This window comes from Leptodactylus fuscus, chromosome 11, assembly GCF_031893055.1.
Source record: "Leptodactylus fuscus isolate aLepFus1 chromosome 11, aLepFus1.hap2, whole genome shotgun sequence".
In the NCBI taxonomy this organism is placed as follows: Eukaryota; Metazoa; Chordata; class Amphibia; order Anura; family Leptodactylidae; genus Leptodactylus; species Leptodactylus fuscus.
In genome coordinates this window covers 76,698,955-76,705,618 of record NC_134275.1, presented here as the reverse complement: position 1 = coordinate 76,705,618, position 6,664 = coordinate 76,698,955, and positions in this window count along the sequence as shown.

The window sequence follows — 6,664 nt, the reverse complement described above, 5'->3', positions numbered from 1 at the left end:
CTCACTGTGGAGCAGATTGTACTGTGTATCAGCAACTGTGGAGCAGATTGTACTGTGTGGGGGCTACTGTAGAGCAGATTGTACTGTGTATCAGCAACTGTGGAGCAGATTGTACTGTGTGGGGGCTACTGTGCAGCAGATTGTACTGTGTATGGGTCACTGGAGCAGATTGTACGGTGTATGGGTCACTGTGGAGCAGATTGTACTGTGTATCGGCAACTGTGGAGCAGATTGTACTGTGTGGGGGCCCTTCACTATTTTTATCACACAGTATCTGTTTTATAGCAGACAAGTGATATTATTACAGACCGCCCGTAACTGTCCACAATTGTAGATCCGCACAGTATTAAGGATAGATTGCCATGTTGGCACTTTGTGATAAATTAGTGGGTTTTGGGTTGCAGTTTGGGCACTCGGTCTCTAAAAGGTTCGCCATCAGTGCACTAGGTGATTATTTCCAACCTATAATCCTACCATGTTTATCCAGAGGGGATCCAGTTGCCCCATATTAGAGACAGAAAGGCTTGTATGGAAGTCAGAATAAATCCACGAATAAATTTCTCATCTCAGAAATCTAATAGTGATATATTTACTTTTAACAAAGGCGCCCAGGCCCCCCCATAGCATCACCGCTCTTACAGTAAAGAATCCCTGTCTATGACAATGGTAAGACTTTGTATCCTCTAGACATAAAGAGACCATTAGATGGATCCCTGTACTGGCCATTTCTGTATCTGTACAGTACTGTGCAAAAGTTTTAGACAGGTGTGGAAAAAGGTAGAATACTTTCAGAAATAGAATGTAAATCCCATCAATATTTGGGACCTCCATATTAGAAGTTGGTCGTATTGTGTTGTCCTCTGCGGTCACATGCAGAACATTTATGTACAGGAGCTGGAGTAGATTTTAGGCCAGTAAAGGGGTGTAAATAATCTCCAAGGAAGTCACCAGGAATCCTGATGTCACGCCAGCCACAGCGCCCTATAGGGGACATTATACTCAGCACCATCATATGTTTAGACAGTAAATGCTCCATTTCCTTATAAAAGCTGTTTTTAGGAATATGCAAATGAGGCTCAAGTGCACTGGGGTGTGTCACAGCCCTGAGGTGACCTGAGGCTTTGCTTTGCCCCCTTTGCACTTTATTTGCAGCCAAGGACCTGGTGCACATCACTTTACAATGGTGCACATCCTAGCGGCCCATACACCGCGCTGACGCTGGTTTGGGACCCATCCATTATTTTAAAAGGAGGAATAAAAGTGCACATTCTTGTTGCAAAATTGGTGAAAATTGTGCCTTTTTCTTTGAAGTTTTCTTTTAAAGAGGTTGTCCCATGTCGGGTTGTCAGGTCCCTCAGTGATCAGGAGACTGAGGGGCTGAGACATCCCTAAAGACTCCTTGTGAATGTTGCACTGGTGTGACTGGTGCTCTAATGACTTCTATGGGGCTGTGTTTGCTGCTGGAGATTACAGTCCCATCGAGCGCCGGGCATACACTTGTATACACTGCGGCTCCATTCACAAGGAGGCTTCTCAGAAATGAATAGAAGAAACTTTGTAAGAAATCTTATTGAAGAAAATGCTTTCTTTCTCCACTTATTAGGATAGTCATACAACGGAATCTGCCCCTGATATTGAGGTGGATTCCCTCCCCCCCCCCCCCCCCCGATTCTGCCTTCCATTGTATTCAATGGGGGAGTCGAGATTGGAGCAAGAGATTAAAAAAAAGAAGTGTCCTGCTCGATCTCGCCACAGATTCAGCAACTCGAGACATTTATCTGAGATTCGGGGAGTGGAAAATGAAGGGGAATCTGAGGTGGATGTCTGTCTCAAATCCCACTTAATTTTCTGCCATGTGAACCAATCCTTAGACTTCTCTCCTCCTTTCTGTCACTCACTCTTCTCTGTAATAGTAACCATGGCCATATCTGTCCTCACACACAGAAGTCTATGGAGGAGGGGGGAGGCTGCCGACTTGTTGATTGATTTTGTTGCCTCCTAATGTATACTAGTACTGTAGAGAATAATCTTACCAGATATAACGGAGTTAAAAGATCTCTCTTGGTTACAGCATGTGATGCCTTCCCCTTCCCCTCTCCATAGACCTCTGTGGTAGAAGTAATAGCCTAATTATAGGGTGATAGAATAATTATAATTTAACTCCTTTCAGGGGTTGACCAGGATTTTTTTTTTTTTTTTTTTTTTACAAGTATCTGATCGGTGAGGGAAGGGAGGTTGTATGGGCGGGCTGACAACCAATCTCCACAAGGATCAGCTGTATTACACCGCCACTGACGCCATACTATACACCACACAGAGCCAGAAGCAGTTGGCTCCACTCCCTGTATAGTGGCCAGATGATGGTACTGCAGCTCCATTCCCATTGAAGCCAATTGACGGTGTCTGGCCTCTATACAGGGCCTGCGGCCACCTGCATCTGGCTCTGTGGGGTGTACAGTACGAGTATCGGAGGCCGTGTGTACACCTGTTCCATGCAGGGACTACCTGTTGAATATTTATAAAAAATAAAAAAATTTAAATCCTGGTCAGTCCCTTTAAGAATTGGGCCAGTTTTCATTCTTGCATTTCTGTTTTTCCGTCCCTGCATTGCAAGAGCCATAACTTTTTTATTTTTCCATTCACAGAACCGTATGAGGGCTTATTTATAGCAGGAGAAATAGCGCATCATAGCGGCGCCATGTAACGTTCTGCGCAGTAGACTGGTAAGCTTTAGTCTTTACAGCATTCACTGCGCGGTGTTACCCTTACTGGTGTAATGATGGACGCCACAACAGAAGCCGACTGACCATTCAGGTCTGTTTGTGCCCGCCATGCATCAAATCTGCCACTGCTGGTTAAAACTATAAGTACAGATGTGAAAGAGACCTTACGCAGTCGGCAGCAGTGAGTGAGTGGCGGGGAGCGAGGCCTATTGTCATGGTAAATTGCCTCCTCCCAGGAGAGCAGGCCTGTGTGCATAATGCACTCTATAAGATGCAGGAATAACCCGCCCTCCAGGTCTCCTTTATATAGCAAAAAAATCACTGCTTTCTCTTGTTCCCGGTGTCACATGGGTTGTTGCTATGCAACAGCCTCCAGTTATTTGAAGAGCATATTCCTGCAAAAATAATAATGCAAAAAAGGTAACAATGCAGGGGCGTAATGGCGTATAATATACAGGACGGAGGTATGGACATGACGGAGATAGTAACAGGAGGAAGCGGGGGCTGCATCCAACAAAACATCACCCCGCTATATTCAGATTACTCTGTGGAGGCACAAATACAGAGCGGTGCAAATGTTTTAGGCAGATGTGGGGAAAAAAATGCTGCAAAATAGGAATGCTTTAGAAAATAGAAAAGATAAATTGTCACCTCATTTTCCCTTGTGGATGGAAACCCCCACCACTTTATAGAGCACTATTGGATGAAGTCTTAGGCCTGATTCACATTGGGCCATTTCATTCCCCTATCCGCATGAAATGAAGTCCTGCAAGCAGCGCTTTTCTCTCTGCATTTTTCGTGCAGAAACCACACGGACCCCATTACAGACTATGAGGTCCGTGGGTTTCCTTAGATAACCTCTTTTTTATGCGGATAGGTTTCCTAATCGGACTATCACTAGTCTAAATGCCACAGGAATGGCCCCATTACATATTCTGCATTGGGGCCCAAGAGCTTCACGTTCCGGCTCTGGTCATATCCTGCAACTTGTGAGAAGGGACATTTACTTACAAATATGTCACTAATATCTCATCCAAGTCCTTGCAAATGTACTTATGGATTCTATTGATCCCAGACAGGAGCTCCTTTTTAAGAGATCTTGCTCTAACTTATTTTCCATGATCAATATCTACAGAGGACTTAGCATTGCTATCAATTGGTCAGAAACACAGATGGGGCGGCCACGGGGTCTACACAACTTTGTCACTACACTACTAAGGATGAACTGCAGGCCACGCTCCGATAACATCGGCTCCTCCCGGTTAGTATCAGCACATATGTCAGAGCAGATGTTACTCCATCATGATAGTCATTGTCACCTCTGTCGTTCTATTCCTGCACCAATTAAGTGCAGACATTTCCACAACTTTCAGGCTCATACGCACACACAAGTGTTGTGGATTTCTGTTTGAGAGAAAATTTTACAATCTCTTTTTCTAAAAAGGTACAAACATTTTGCAAAATAAGCCAACAACTGGTATAGAGGACTTAATAAATTCTCTCCATTCACAGTTTGGTATTTAGATACAAGGTTAAGGCGGCAAACTTATTCTTTGCACCTATACAAGGAGTCTCGCTCCAGCTCGGCCTCTTATTTTGTTGGAGATTTTGCTGCATTCCTGGCATTGGCTCAAAAAAATCTGCATCGAAAAACACAGCTTTTCCACAACATGGGGCCTTGGCCTAAGGGACAATAGTCACTTCACTGCCGATTAGGCCCGGATGAATAGGCTTACTCAGCGGGGAGGTTTACGGCCCCAAATCCGCAGCAAGATCGAGTTTATTTTTTTCAGCGTCCTACTGCAATTTCTGGGTCATAGACACACGACAGAACTCAACTCTGATTTAGGTCTGATTTTGCCTCCTGTTGTTTTCAATGGGAGGCAGAGACTATTGTTTTGCAGCATGTGGATGAGATTTGTTTAACCCCTTCCTGCTCCGCACCGTATTACCTTGTGCTGAGGGTATCGCTGACACTCACTGCTGTAATAGTATCCCGTGCACAATAGCAGTCACGCCATCTGGGCCATTCAAGGGCAGAATTACCTCCCCCTTCCACCCCTCAAATCTCATCAAGGAGTCCAAGGGGTTGCCATGGAAGCCAGGAGGCCGAGCAACAACCTCCTGGCTGCCTATTCCTATTGCACATCAGGACTGCAGTACATTGCACTGAGAATCCGCAGATCCCAGGTTCAAGTCCCCTGGTGGGACAGGGGAAAAGTAAAAATATAAAAAATAATAATAAAAAGTTAAATAAATCCACCTTAATACATAATGTTATCATATTAGGTATCACCACATGCATATAAGTCCGCACTATCCAAAAATAGCCTTAGTTATCCTGTACGGTGAAAACTGTCAAAAATATTTAAAAAATGCAATTTGACATATTTTGGTCACATCACTACCCCCGTAAATCTCAATAAAAACTGACCAAAAAGTCATTTATACCACTATTTGGCACCCCTGCAATTCTGTCAGATAATACTTGTGTTCTTCCAGATAATGAATGCAAACACAAATTCTTTGGTATTTTCTTCATTTAATTTGTCTTCAATGGAAAACCACAAAAAGAATTGTCAAAAAGCCAAATTGGATATAATTCCACAGCAAACATAAAAAGGGGGTGGACAAAGGTATTGGCACTGTTTGAAAAATCATGTGATGCTTCTCTAATTTGTGTAATTAACAGCACCTGTTACTTACCTGAGGCACCTAACAGGTGGTGGCAATAACTAAATCACACTTGCAGCCAGTTGAAATGGATTAAAGTTGACTCCACCTCTGTCCTGTGTCCTTGTGTGACCACATTGAGCATGGAGAAAAGAAAGAAGACCAAAAGAACTGTCTGAGGACTTGAGAAGCAAAATTGTGAGGAAGCATGAGCAATCTCAAGGCTACAAGTCTATCTCCAAAGACCTGAATGTTCCTGTGTCTACCGTGTGCAGGGTCATCAAGAAGTGTAAAGCCCATGGCCCTGTGGCTAACCTCCCTAGATGTGGACGCAAAAGAAACATCGACGAGAGATTTCAACGCAAGATTGTGCGGATGGCGGATAAAGAACCTCGACTAACATCCAAACAAGTCCAAGCTGCCCTGCAGTCCGAGGGTACAACAGTGTCACCCCGTACTATCCAGCGTCAGCGTCTGAATGAGAAGGGACTGTATGGTAGGAGACCCAGGAAGACCCCACTTCTTACCCAGAGACATAAGCCAGGCTGGAGTTTGCCAAAGCTTACCTGAGAAAGCCAAAACCATTCTGGAAGAATGTTCTCTGGTCAGAGGAGACAAAAGTAGGAGAAGGCCTCAACATAGAGTTTACAGGGAAAAAAAAGAGAAGAAGACGCCCCCTACAGTCAGACATGGCGGAGGTCCCTGATGGTTTGGGGTTGCTTTGCTGCCTCTGGCCCTGGACTGCTTGACCTTGTGCATGGCATTATGAAGTCTGAAGACGACCAACACATTGTGCAGCATCATGTAGGGCCCAGTGTGAGAAAGCTGGGTCTCCCTCAGAGGTCAGGGGTCTTCCAGCAGGACAATGACCCAAAACACACTTCAGGTCAGCACTAGAAAATGGTGGTGAGAGAAAGCCCTGGAGACTTGTAAAGTGGCAGCAATGAGCCCAGCCCTGAATCCCATAGAACACCTGTGGGGGGGGGGGGGGAGATCTCTGGGTGGCAGTTTGGAGAAGGCCCCCTTCACGTCTCAGGGGGGACCTGGAGCAGTTTGCCAAAGAAGAAGGGTCTAAGATTCCAGCAGAGCCTTGTAAGAAACTCATTGCTGGTTAGCGGAAGCGGTTGTGCGCAGTTATTGTGTCTAAAGGTTGTGCTACCAAGTATTAGGCTGAGGGCGCCAATACTTCTGTCCGCACCAGTTTTGGGTAAAATGATCAATGATGTGACTTTTTTTTCATTCTCTTTTGTGTTTTTTCATTGCAAGCA